Raw genomic sequence first — 12,252 nt, 5'->3', positions numbered from 1 at the left:
TGTATTCCATCATTAATAGGAATGTCTATTCAAATTACAGTTTATGCATGAACAAAATATCTTAGAGCCAAGCTCAAAATAAATGAAACTGAGTTGGATTCCAGCTTCAAATATTGTATTTGCTTCCACATTTGTTATTCAGTAGTTTTAGTGCCACAAGAAATTTCTAAGTACATGTTTTAGAAAGCAAGTTCATAATCTAGACATTATTAGAAAAAAAAATGGGGTTTGATAAAAAATAAAGTGATTCTCTTAAGTGTGTCTTCTCTTTCTGATGCTGCTCTAGCATCTTCTTGCAGATCATGGGCAATGACGTGAGCCAGCTGCTCACAGCTTCCTCTGGGGGACCCATCGTTTCCAAAGGGCCTGTGGAAAGTTTGTCCTCAAGTGAGCCCCATCACCTGGCCATATGAAGGGGCCGCGTGACCAGCCAGTATGCGTGCCAACCTGCAGCATGTAGGGGGCATGGCTGCTACCCAAAAAGGAATAATGGAGAATGACTGAGCTGAGCAGTGTCTCTTGGGAAAATGTCTTTGCCCTATGTTCAGAGTTAGCAATGTGCAACAACAGCAGAAGCCAAAGGAGGCCCAAAGAGTCAGGAGAAGTGAGGAAGAAGCAAAGTCCAAATAAACAGAAGCAACAAAGAAGAAAAAGAACAGTTAAGGCATTGGTGGTGGCTGCAGAAAGAAGAATCCCTAGGAGTAACCCATACCCCCTTCCTTACATCCATATTTAATTCACCAACAAGTCATGTCAGTTGACCTCCTCAGCATCTACTGAATCCACCCGTTTCTCTCTATTGCTGTCCTCACCACTCTAGTCAAAGCCACCGTCATCTTTCTCTTAGACCATTTCAGTCACCTCCTAACTCATCTCCCAATGCTCCCTGCTATCCATTCTCCAGTGATTTTTTCGAAATGCAAATTTGATCATGTGTCTCGGTGTTTTTATGTACATACAGAGCTAGAGACATACAAACATTAAACCCTTCAGTGGGACAAAACTACTCAGTCAGAATAGGAAAGGCTTTGATATGATAATATAGGAGAATATCGTTATGACTTCAGATTAAAGATTATTAAACCAGACACAAAAATCACTAACCATAAAAGAAAAGTTGATCATTTGAACTATGTTAAAAGTAAGAATTTATGTTCTTCGAAAAAAAACAAAATACTATTAAGACAGGGAAAAGGCAAAGTAAGAAAGATACTTGTAACATAAGTAAGTAAGAAGACTTTGATCCAGAATATGTAAAGAATGCCTAGAAATCAACAATAAAAGGACGGACTACTCAGTTTAAAAGTGAGAGAGAGAGAGAAAAGGAAGAAACTGGACACACAATCATCTCCCATGCACAAGCAACCCAGAGGTGGGGGTTGGGTGGGGGAAGAGGGCACAGCCTCATGGGCAAACCTTGTCTGGGGAGAGAAAGGAGCTGGTGAATAAATGGCTCCCTCCTTCTACCCCCAAAAGAACTTCCCGAATTCAGGTTCTGAAAAAGGACAGTCTCTTGGGACTGAGCACTCGTTTGCTGTTTGTGGGGCTGACTCAATAAAGCATCCTCAGATCCTCGTATTGGTTCTCACTGCCTTTGTCCCTTACTCCTGCTACCTGGGATTGCACTCTCCCGTAGAATGACTGCACAAGCCTTCGGCCTCAGCTCTGCTCTCTGGGTAACTCAGGCCAAGGCAACATATTCTCCCTCCTCCCTCATGTTTTGAGTGTCAGAGCTATCAGGAGTCTTCCCACTCCCCAATCCCCATCCCAGCAGCACATGTCCCCAAGAAAGGCTCTGATGGAGGACATCAAGTCAGTGCATTACATTTAAGGGCAGTTAAGGGGCTGGCAGTGAGGGGAACTTACCGCCTGAGGCTAAGATTGGTGGAAGGAGGAGTCTTGGGATATGAGCCCTCTGGCCTGAAGATGGCTGGGGCAACTTAGCCACTCATCCTGGAGCCCCAGGCTCAGCTACTGATCTCCTCTCTTGCCCCAAACCAAACCAGCTTTCTACATCTTTTCATAGATATCACATAAGGGAAAGAAGACTCCATGGTGAGGCATTTCAAGGACTTTGATGCTAAATGAGAGGAAAAGTCAAAAATTTTATAAAGATCCCTTTGCAGGATCTTGAGCTCCATGGCGGTGATGGCTTCCACAACCACAGGACAAAGCAAGTAGCTACCATTATTTTTATTCTTATCACATCATTAATTAAAGTTAAAATTATGATTCCAAAGTCAGTTTCAGGTTATCACACTTTTGTACAGATGGATTGAAAAGAGAACAGTAACAATTATGTTTTCCAGACAGAGTAACATCAGCTTTGGAGCAGCCGCCTCCTCTGTTGTGGCAATACAATGTCAGGGTGATGTTTTCCAGTCACTCCTGGTGTGCATACCAATTTGAAGCTGCCAATTGTGTCAGAAGCTTGTCAACAGAATACAAAAAAGTGTGATCTGCTATATAAATTAATTATTGAAATTATGTACTCACTGTACGTAGTCTTCTAAGTTTTTTAAAGGACCTAATTTGTTTTCATTGTGAAAAAATAAAAGCCCTTAGACTCCATTTGGAGACAATGCAAACACAGAAGAGAGATTCAGGTAGAGCACAGCAGGCTAAATCTACACTACAAAAAAATAACACAAAGCCATTACAAAGCTAACATCAAATGCCTTTTATCTTAAGACTCAAGATACAGTATGGTTTAAAACTGAGTAGAGGCCTGCTGTGTTGGTCTCATTCTTGACAGGTCTTTTTTTAGTTGTATATATGGTTCTCTCTCTTTATCAGTAATATTCTCCTTGCTTTTCACACTGGTATTCTGTCATCTATACCAAAGGCACTACATCTAGTGATTTCAGGGATGACCTGCTTTTTTATAGCCATCTCTTCTTTCTTTTTGGGGTGTGTGGAGAGTAGGAAAGTAAGAAAATATTTCCGAGAAACCTGGGAATTTGCCAAGTCTGCTTTGTAAAAGTAATCCAGGCATTCCCCCAAATCTTTGCAGACACAACTTCTACTTACCCTCTGTTTCCCAGAGAGAAAACAGAGAGGGTTTCCCCAGCTGTAAAATGGGCATAATAATGCCTGCCATGTATATCTCACAGGATATTTTTATAGAATCAATCATAGTAACAGGAAACTTTCAGCTAACTCCATTTCATTGTGTAAACTAACATAATAACTATAGACAACAGACCAATAGGAGATGGTTTAGTTGGTGACATTTTCTTTATGCTTTCAATGAATAATATCTCATCTGCAGCCTCTATGCCTAAGCAAGAACCCGCCCCAATTTCTGCCTCTATTGTGGGGGGGAGGGAGGGGGGGAGACTGTACTCTGTCCGACGGTCTTCAACGCCACCCAGTGGTTAGGAGCCCAAATAACATTAAATGATTCAGTGGATTTGAAACACATATTTTAAGAAAAATTCAAAGTAAACCACCTTAAAGAAAATTAAATTGTTAGGATACCTGACCTTTTTGAACTAGGAATCCTAATTCTAACCCCAATGTCTATACCTAAAACGAATTGAGCACTAATTCAAGCTCAAAGCTTGCTAGGTTTAGTTTCCTTCACTTTCTGGAATAGGCTGACACCATAAACTGCTTTTCTTTAACAAAAGCGCCTTGCTCCCCAAATTTAAAGATATTGATGGCAAGGAAATTTAAGGAATGTTTGATTTGAAACTGCGATATCCAATATTTTCTTTAATTATAATCTAATTTAAAATAAAAATGAGCACTAAATGTTATCGTACACAGAAAGGGAAGAAATTGGGGGATATATTCAAAAGCGAAGAGCTTATTTTTTTTTCCACTTCTTATGGAAATTAAATATAAAATTCAGGTATATATCAATTTAAGAGATGGATAGATATATTTGGAAAACATATAATCAAGTTTTTATAACTGTAATATTCCACTGGCACATTAATTTCAGAGCTTTTTCATCATTGCTTTCCTAATGCTTCATCACATGGCATTTATAATTATATAGTTCTTCTATCTCCATTTCCTCACCTCCTGCTCCCACACTCACTCTCCCCCTCTTTAATTTTGGTCCATGTCCAGCCCACCCCAACACATACACACACGCACGCACGCACACATGCACACACTCACATGCACACACTCACATGCACACACATGCACACACGTGCACACAACACACGCGTACACAACATATGCACGCAGTCACATGCATGCACACAACACATGCGTACACAACATGTGCACGCAGTCACATGCATGCACACACACATGCACACAACACATGCACACACTCACATGCGCACACGTACACATGCGCATACAACACATACACACATGCACGCACGTACACATGTGCACACAACACATGCGCACATTCACGTGCACACACACATACACATGTGCACACAACACATGCATACATGCTCAAGCACACACCAGTCTTTCATCTTTCCCAAACAGACCAAATTAATACTCTGACATTTAAATGTACCTGGGGGGCCCTCATTTAAATAAGCCTGTTGAAAAATCCAATAATCATGCTGTGATAGGAATAATAACTCCTTAATTCATCTTTAATTGAGTAATTTACACATTAATTAACAGTTTTTTCGGAACACCTTGTAAAAACAAACTTTAACTATCTACAGGCATTTATGAGACTTATTAAATGGTTTTATTTGCTTAAGAAAGTTCTCCAGAGACAGGTAAAACATTAAACATAAAAATATTAAGATCAAATCATAGATTTAAATCCATTTATAATAACAATTGCAGTATTTTTAAATGAAAATGAGCAATGCCCACGCTTTTGACCTAAAATCTTTTTAAAGGGCACCCTATTCCCTTACTCAGCAACCACTCCTCTACAATTGAAAGGTACTATTATGGTTACTCAAATATATTCACAACTTCTCCCTTTGCTGAGCTTTTGATGTGTGTATCTTATAAATGTTTGAGAGAGAGAGAGCACCTTTTTCTTCCTTAGCTATGTTCTTTGCCTCAATAGTGATATTATTTCAAACCATTAAAATTATGAACACTTCCTGCCTCTTCAACTTAGAATACCACTCAACATGACAACTCTCCCCAAAATTATCTCCTCTCTACTGTAATACTCCAAGCTCCCCATCTTTTCCATGCTGGGTCTTTTCCTTTATTCCACAAATAGCTACAAAGTCCTTCAATTGTGCAATGAATGGTGGGAGGCTGGGGTCTAAAGAAGCAGGACAAAAACCAGGGGAGTGGAATGACAGAGAAGCCAGCAGAGAACATAAAGTCTCAAGGAGAAGGAAGGGGTCAACATTGTCACAGCCTTCTCTAGTTACTTCACCTTTCATGACCTGAGTTTTTCTCCCTCTTCCTTTCTCCCTAATAGTAGCCTCAGTGATGCACTAGTCCAAACATTTTCTAGTTTCCTCACACTCATGCCTTGACTAAAGAATTGTCATCCTTTCACTTAAAAAGTTTTCCTTCCAGTGGTTAGGCCTGGATGGTCACAGCCTGGAAGAAAGTGGCCTTGTCCAGTTATGCGGCAACAATGTCACACTGCCTCCCATCCACCCCCATAAACCAAACAGCTCCGGTTTCAGGTCACCGTAGTCTCTAGGAGTAGAAGGAGAAAGAAAGGGCAGGGGAGAACTAAAATATGCAGGGTCTCTCCCTCACGGCAGGCTGTGGGGGCACTTGCCTCTCTCCTAGATAATCCACACAGTGATCTCACTACAGAGGGCATGTCCCCATTTTGCAGCTGAGGAAATCACAGCTCAGAGAGATGGACCTTGCTTCGGACTGTTCAACTAGACCCAGCTGGAGCCGGGCTGAGCACTGTTCACTCCACCAGAGCAGTGCTGTGAGATGCTAACCGAGACTGGAAGCACTGCCTCCCTGATTTAAGGCCCTTGGGAGCCAGAAAGGGTATCTTCTCTGACGCTCAATCTCCTCCTCAGTAAACGCTTCATTCACAAGGTTGTTCTGAGATTAAATAAAATCATGCCTGTGAAGACAAAAATACTGCCAAGGCAAACCAGAGCTAAATCAAGGCCAGTTTCCCTCCTTGGCGTCCCTCTGAGAGCCCACTGAGCGGGAAAGGGAGCTTTGCTGGAAATAACGAGGCATTTACCAGCCCCTCAACATGAAAGATTACAGGGAATAAAATGAATGAAAACTACATCCTCATTACTCACCCAACCAAGCAGCTTCGTGCCCCTTGGCAGGTGGATATGAAAGCTGGAAGCGAAGTGGGCCCTGGGCAGGCTGAGGCCCAGAAATACCCTGTAAGCACAAGCCCGCACCATCCCGCACAACTCAGAACGCCAGTCCTCAGCCTGGTCCTGATCTCAGGCCTGTGTCCTCCCTCTGTCCAGGGTCGTGTTCTCCTCTGTCCAGCCCCATGTCCTTCCTCCATCCAGGGCCCATGTCCTCCCTCAATCCCAGCCCTGTGTCCTCCCTCCACACCAGCTCCATGTCCACACTCCATCCAGCCCCTTGTCCTCCCTCTGTCCAGCTCCTTGTCCTCCCTCTGTCCAGCTCCTTGTCCTCCCTCTGTCCAGCCCCATGTCCTCCCTCTGTCCAGCCCATGTCCTCCCTCTGTCCAGCCCATGTCCTCCCTCTATGCAGCCCATGTCCTCCCTCTGTCCAGCGTGTGTCCTCCCACTGTCCAGCCTGTGTCCTCCCTCTGTCCAGGCCGTATCCTCCCTCTGTCCCAGCCCCATGTCCTCCCTCTGTCCAGCCTGTGTCCTCCCTCTGTCCCAGCCCCATGTCCTCCCTCTGTCCAGCCCCATGTCCTCCTTCTGTCCAGCCCGTGTCCTCCCTCTGTCCCAGCCCCATGTCCTACCTCTGTCCCAGTCCCATGTCCTCCCTCTGTCCAGCCTGTGTCCTCCCTCTGTCCAGCCCGTGTCTTCCCTCTGTCCAGGAGGTGTCCTCCCTCTGTCCCAGCCCAGTGTCCTCCCTCTGTCCAGCCTGTGTCCTCCCTCTGTCCAGCCCCTTGTCCTCCCTCTGTCCCAGCCCCATGTCCTCCCTCTGTCCAGCCCCATGTCCTTCTTCTGTCCAGCACGTGTCCTCCCTCTGTCCAAGCCCCATGTCCTACCTCTGTCCCAGCCCCATGTCCTCCCTCTGTCCAGCCTGTGTCCTCCCTCTGTCCAGCCCGTGTCCTCCCTCTGTCCAGCCCCTTGTCCTCCCTCTGTCCAGCTCCTTGTCCTCCCTCTGTCCAGCCCCATCTCCTTCCTCTGTCCAGCCCCATCTCCTCCCTTGGTCCAGCCTGTGCCCTCCCTCTGTCCAGCCCCATCTCCCCCCTTTGTCCAGCCCATGTCCTCCCTCTGTCCAGCCCCATCTCCTCCCTTTGTCCAGGCGGTGTCCTTTCTCTGTCCCAGCCCTGTGTCCTCCCTGTCTGGGCCCACATCCAATCTGCCCTGGTGCCCCTGCCTCAGAAGCATGCACCCTGCATGGTCACGGCTGGGGCTCCAACCATCCTTCCCCCACACTGACGCAGACCCCTTACTGGTCTGACCGTTTCTCCCCGCTCCGGGCCCAGCTCCACGTCACATCGCCATCCTGCTCGAGTGCATCTGCTGCTGGTGGCATCCAGGATTCCCACCTCGGGCTGCCTGTCCGCCCCCCAGGCCCACCTGCCCTTTCCGCTGCCACCTCTTGGGGTGTGCTCTTCCTCACACCCGCCAGCCACCTTCTCCCTTCTCGTCTACCAAATTCCTACCTGTTCTAAGCAGCAGCGCAGACGTCACCTGTTCTCTAAGACGTCTTCCCTCAGTTCCCTTAGAGGAGAGCTGGTAGCATCCTCCTGGTTCTCACGGCATTCTGCTGCCCATTTTTCACACTGTATTACAATTAGCTCTTCATTCATCTTTTTTCCTAGCGCCAGGCTCAAGAAACGCTCGGTAAATGCTTGCTGATTGATGGCGTGAATGGATTCTGTTCGTTTTGTTGTGAACAAAGTTCTTAAACATCGTAGCGTTTACAGTTGATATTCAAAATGGCTCAAAATAGCTGTTCAAATTTAGCTGTCTTAAACTTTTCTCTCCTCCCAGAATTAACGTGTCTTTCTGAACGCGAGGTCCCTGGCGTGAAGCCCTTTGGAGACAGGTACCCAGGATGCAACTCCCGTGCCTTCCGGCAGGGGGCGCGGTGCGGCAGCAGCCCGCGGCCCGCTCAGCTTCCCAGCCGCTGGAGGGCGCCGGTTGCAGCGGATTTGTCCGCGCAGATGCGAATAAGGAAGAAGTTGCACCTGGACTCCTGGCTCAGAATTGTTTTCTTGGATGTTTGGGATGCTGATATGGTTAATATGCAAATCAACCGCAGCATTCAAATACGCAGTTAATAAATCCTGAGATACCAATCAAAATCCTCCAGCCAAGCCAGTAGGCGAAAACCGTGCTTTCCCTAATCCTCCCTAAACCCCAAGATCACTTTCTGTACAGCCACATATGTGTCGTTAGGACCGAACTGGGGACAGCATGGCCCGGGGCAAGAGCCAGCGCGCTCTGGTTGAGCAGCTCCCCCTGGGCAATTTCCTGGCTCTGTGCAAAGGATTCTGGCCAGAGGAGGAGTCTTGGGGCTGAGATTGTGCGTGCCCTGCTTAAACGACACCAGCGTCTTCCTGCTGCCAGGAGGACTCGCCCTTCCTCTCACGGCCCAGCCTAAGCAGAGAGCACACAGGTCCGCCTAAGGCCTGCCCTTGGGGCCTGGGAAGTCTAGGGGCCCTGCTTGTGAAGAAGGCCTTGCTCCTGAGTTTAACAGCCTTTTTCCGGAGCAAACAGGGCCCCGGCATCAGGAGCACAGGGTGGCTCCGTAGAATGCCAGCCGGGTCCAGGCAGAGGCCCACGCCGAGCCGAATTCATGATGCTGTGCTGTGCGTTTTGTTTCTTCCCAGGGGAAGCGGGAACAGGAGCTGTGGCCGAGCCTGGCCCCTGGAGGAAGCCCCCGGGAGATGGAGAAGCTGGACAGTAACACCTCAGAGGAGCCGGTTCCTGCCCGCGCTCGGAGGACAACAAGCCAATCTACCTCTCCCTGACCTACAGCATCGTCTTCGTGCTGGGGCTGCCCCTGGATGGCACTGTCTTGTGGCTTTCCTGTCGCCAAACCAAGCGCTGGGGCTGGGACACCATCTGCCTGGTGCACCTGATGGCGGCCGACCTGCTCTGTGTGCTCACCTGCCCTTCCTCATCATCACCTACTCCCTGGGTGACAGGTGGCCCTCCGGGGAGCTGCTCTGCCGGCTGGTGCGCTTCCTGTTCTACGCTCACGTCTAAGGCAGCAGCCTGCTGCTGACCCGCAGCTCTGTGCGCACTTCCTGGGCGTGGGCCCCCCGCTGCGCCCCCTGCCCTACCGCACCCGCCGGCGCGCCCTCCTGGGCACCGCCGCCCCCTGGGCCCTGGTGGCCCTCCGGCTGCTGCCCACACTGGCCTTCTCCCACACCGTCAACGGCCAGGCGGTCTGCTGCGACCTGACCAGCCCGGGGACCTTCCACCGGTGTTTTGCACAGAGCATGGTTCTGGTGCTGTCCGGCTTTGTCCTTCCCTCCTTGGTCATTTTGGTGTGCTACTCGCGAGGAAGGGCAGCGCCGCCCGGTCAAGTCCATCCAGACCATCCTGCTGGTGGGTGCCCTATCCCCCTCACGCGCTCCTTCCACCTCCGGGTCCGCTTCCTGCGCTCGCAGGACTGCCCGCTGGTGAGGCAGCCGGCGTGGCCCCAAGACGTGGAGGCCCCCGGTGAGCTGGAGCAGCGGCCTCAACCCGGCCCTGTACTTCCTACCAGGTGGGAGCGACAGCGTGCGGCTTACCCGGGAGCCCGGGGTGTGCCAGGCGCGGCCGAGAGGGAGGGGCCCAAGGCGGGACGGTCTGGGTGTTGAAGAGATGAAGTGTGGGGAACACCAGCGCTGACGTGAACCGTCACCTGCTGACCACCACCGTGCCCTGGTGGGAGAGGGGCTTGGGCCGTGAGCAAGTGTCCTGCTGAGAAGGATTCTGCATTAATGCCGAGATTTTAATGCAAAAATATGGAGATAGCCGCAGACATAAGGAAAACTTTCTTGTTATTAAGAGAGCTGACATTGATTTCTCGTCATGCGGGGCTCAGCTCAAACGTCCCTCCTCAGAGGCCACGCCCGCCCACCGTGCTCTTGATGCCCCCCCCCATACTCTACTCACTCTCCATAGGTTTCCCTGGCTATTGTCTTCATAACACTGTTCCTCCCTTGACTTTTTCATTCCTTTACTTATTTATGGTTCATCTTTTCTCACTAGAATAGAGGCTCCATGAAGGACAGGGACAGGGACCTCATCTGTCTTCCTCACTGCTGTCTCCCTAAGGCCAGCCTCTACAGCAGTGCATGGCACACAGTAAGTGCCCAAGAGGTAGGTGGTGAATGAAGAACGGAATGAATAAATGAATAAGAGCACTTTACATGGAGGAACCCACTTAACCCTCACAACAGCTCATTGAGATGGGCACTCGTTACCCCCAGTTACAGATAAAGAGCAAAGCACGGGGATTTAAGTCCAGCCCAAGGTCACCCAGCTAGACAATGCCAGCTCAGAAAGTGCTGGCACCAAGCCAAGATGCCCACCTTGGAAGCACGTGCTCTTTATGTAGGAAGTGGATGGCCCCATCCAGATGCTGCTCAAGGGCCAGCCCCAGCTCTCCTTGGCAACACCAGCTTTTCGTTTGAGGTCAGTCACTTGTTTCCATAGTTGCTTTTATCTGCAGACCACTGGGTACAGTGTGTGCTCTGTAACGACTCTTCCTAATCAGTGTTCTTAATACAGAAAGATTTACAGATAAAGAGAGCCAGGGCAAACTGTATGCATGAACAACGACTCACCTTATTTTTATTTGAACATGATGCTCATTTTAAAAAAACCTTTACCATTGTCTTAAATCATAATATCATGGTCATTCCCTTAAAAAATTAAGATCCAACATAATCCAAAAAGATAACTTTTAAAAAACTCTCATAATTAAACAGTAATGATCTAAACATATATTATCTAATAATTCATCATAATCTCCCTATGAAGAAAAGGTGGATAAACCCATTTTATAAAATCCCCAGTGTAGCCCCTTATTACTATCCCACTCTAATTACAGAAAATGTCTGAGTAAATCATGTATATGTCTAAAGTATAAATTTTATTCTAAAAGTGCAGTTTATTGCTTTCAAGGGCACACAATAATTAGAACTAGACTAAGTGCTGCCTAACAGAACTCCTTAGGATAATTGGCTTAATGAATAGGCAAGGATGTTTTCTAATTAGCAGGTCAGCTGTTTCCACATAAACAATTGTTTCTACAGTAGCTGAGAGAGCTTAAAACCATTTGTTCTTTTGAACATTCTCCCAGCTATCTTGTTATATTATTAATTTTTGTCTCTTTCTTTGCATAACACACAGGGACAGTTCCTCCACCTTATAATCCCAATGATTACTCCTCACAAATATATACGGATTAACATGACTGGCGACATGGTGCACTAAGCTCCCCAATAAAAGCTTAAAGCCACACCTAGTCTCACTCAGCCACTCAGCTCTAACGCCCACCAGCCTGACAACCCTGAAGTGGGAAGAAAACTAGTCCAGAACACTCGGGTTGCATCTCCTTCATCTAAAACACGAGTCATTTACACCCTTGACCAAAAATTTCCAGCCTTTGTGAACCTATGCAGTTGCAATTATTTCCCTGATCCATATAAGGCTAATTTTGTTCCTGCAGATTCTTTTGACCTACTTAACAGCAAAGCATACGTATCCATTTTTAACTTGTTTCTGCAAAGTTGGGATCAAAACTTTAAGGTTTAATTTAGTTGACAGCATTTCCTGGTTTTCAGGGACAGTTATCTCAAGACAGAAACAAACTAGATTGTTCCCTTTGGGGAAGGGGCCCCACCGAAAGGGGAACTGGGAAACCATTGTCCAGCCTAAGTCAAGGGGATGTTCCCCATTTCCCTTGTGGTTAGTAAAGACCCACGCAAAGAAGGGAACAAGAAAACTGGCAAGTTAAAAGTTCTTCCTGAATGAATCTACCCGCTCAACACCTAAACCCTGGTGAAAGCTAGCATCCTCAAATTCGTGATCCCACTAGACCCTGAGCAACTCCCACTGTCTGCCAGGCTGTTCACACAGGTTAAAACATAACCGAAGTCACAAGTGCTATCACCAGGACTACATGGGATGAAAACATTCTGGCTATAGCTACCTACAAAGTGTCAAGCATCCCAAGCCCTTACGGTGGTTACAGACTGTT

The 12,252-nt window shown here is 47.6% G+C and overlaps 1 pseudogene; it reads left to right on the top strand.

Moving 5' to 3' along the window:
- The first annotated feature begins 302 nt into the window (after positions 1-302).
- On the top strand, positions 303-9,726 carry LOC101442724 (P2Y purinoceptor 3-like; annotated as a pseudogene).
- Positions 9,727-12,252: the final 2,526 nt, after the last annotated feature.

Source organism: Dasypus novemcinctus, chromosome 4, assembly GCF_030445035.2.
Source record: "Dasypus novemcinctus isolate mDasNov1 chromosome 4, mDasNov1.1.hap2, whole genome shotgun sequence".
NCBI classification, from domain to species: Eukaryota; Metazoa; Chordata; class Mammalia; order Cingulata; family Dasypodidae; genus Dasypus; species Dasypus novemcinctus.
The sequence above is the reverse complement of the archived record's forward strand: the minus strand, read 5'-3'. Positions and strand labels throughout refer to the sequence as shown.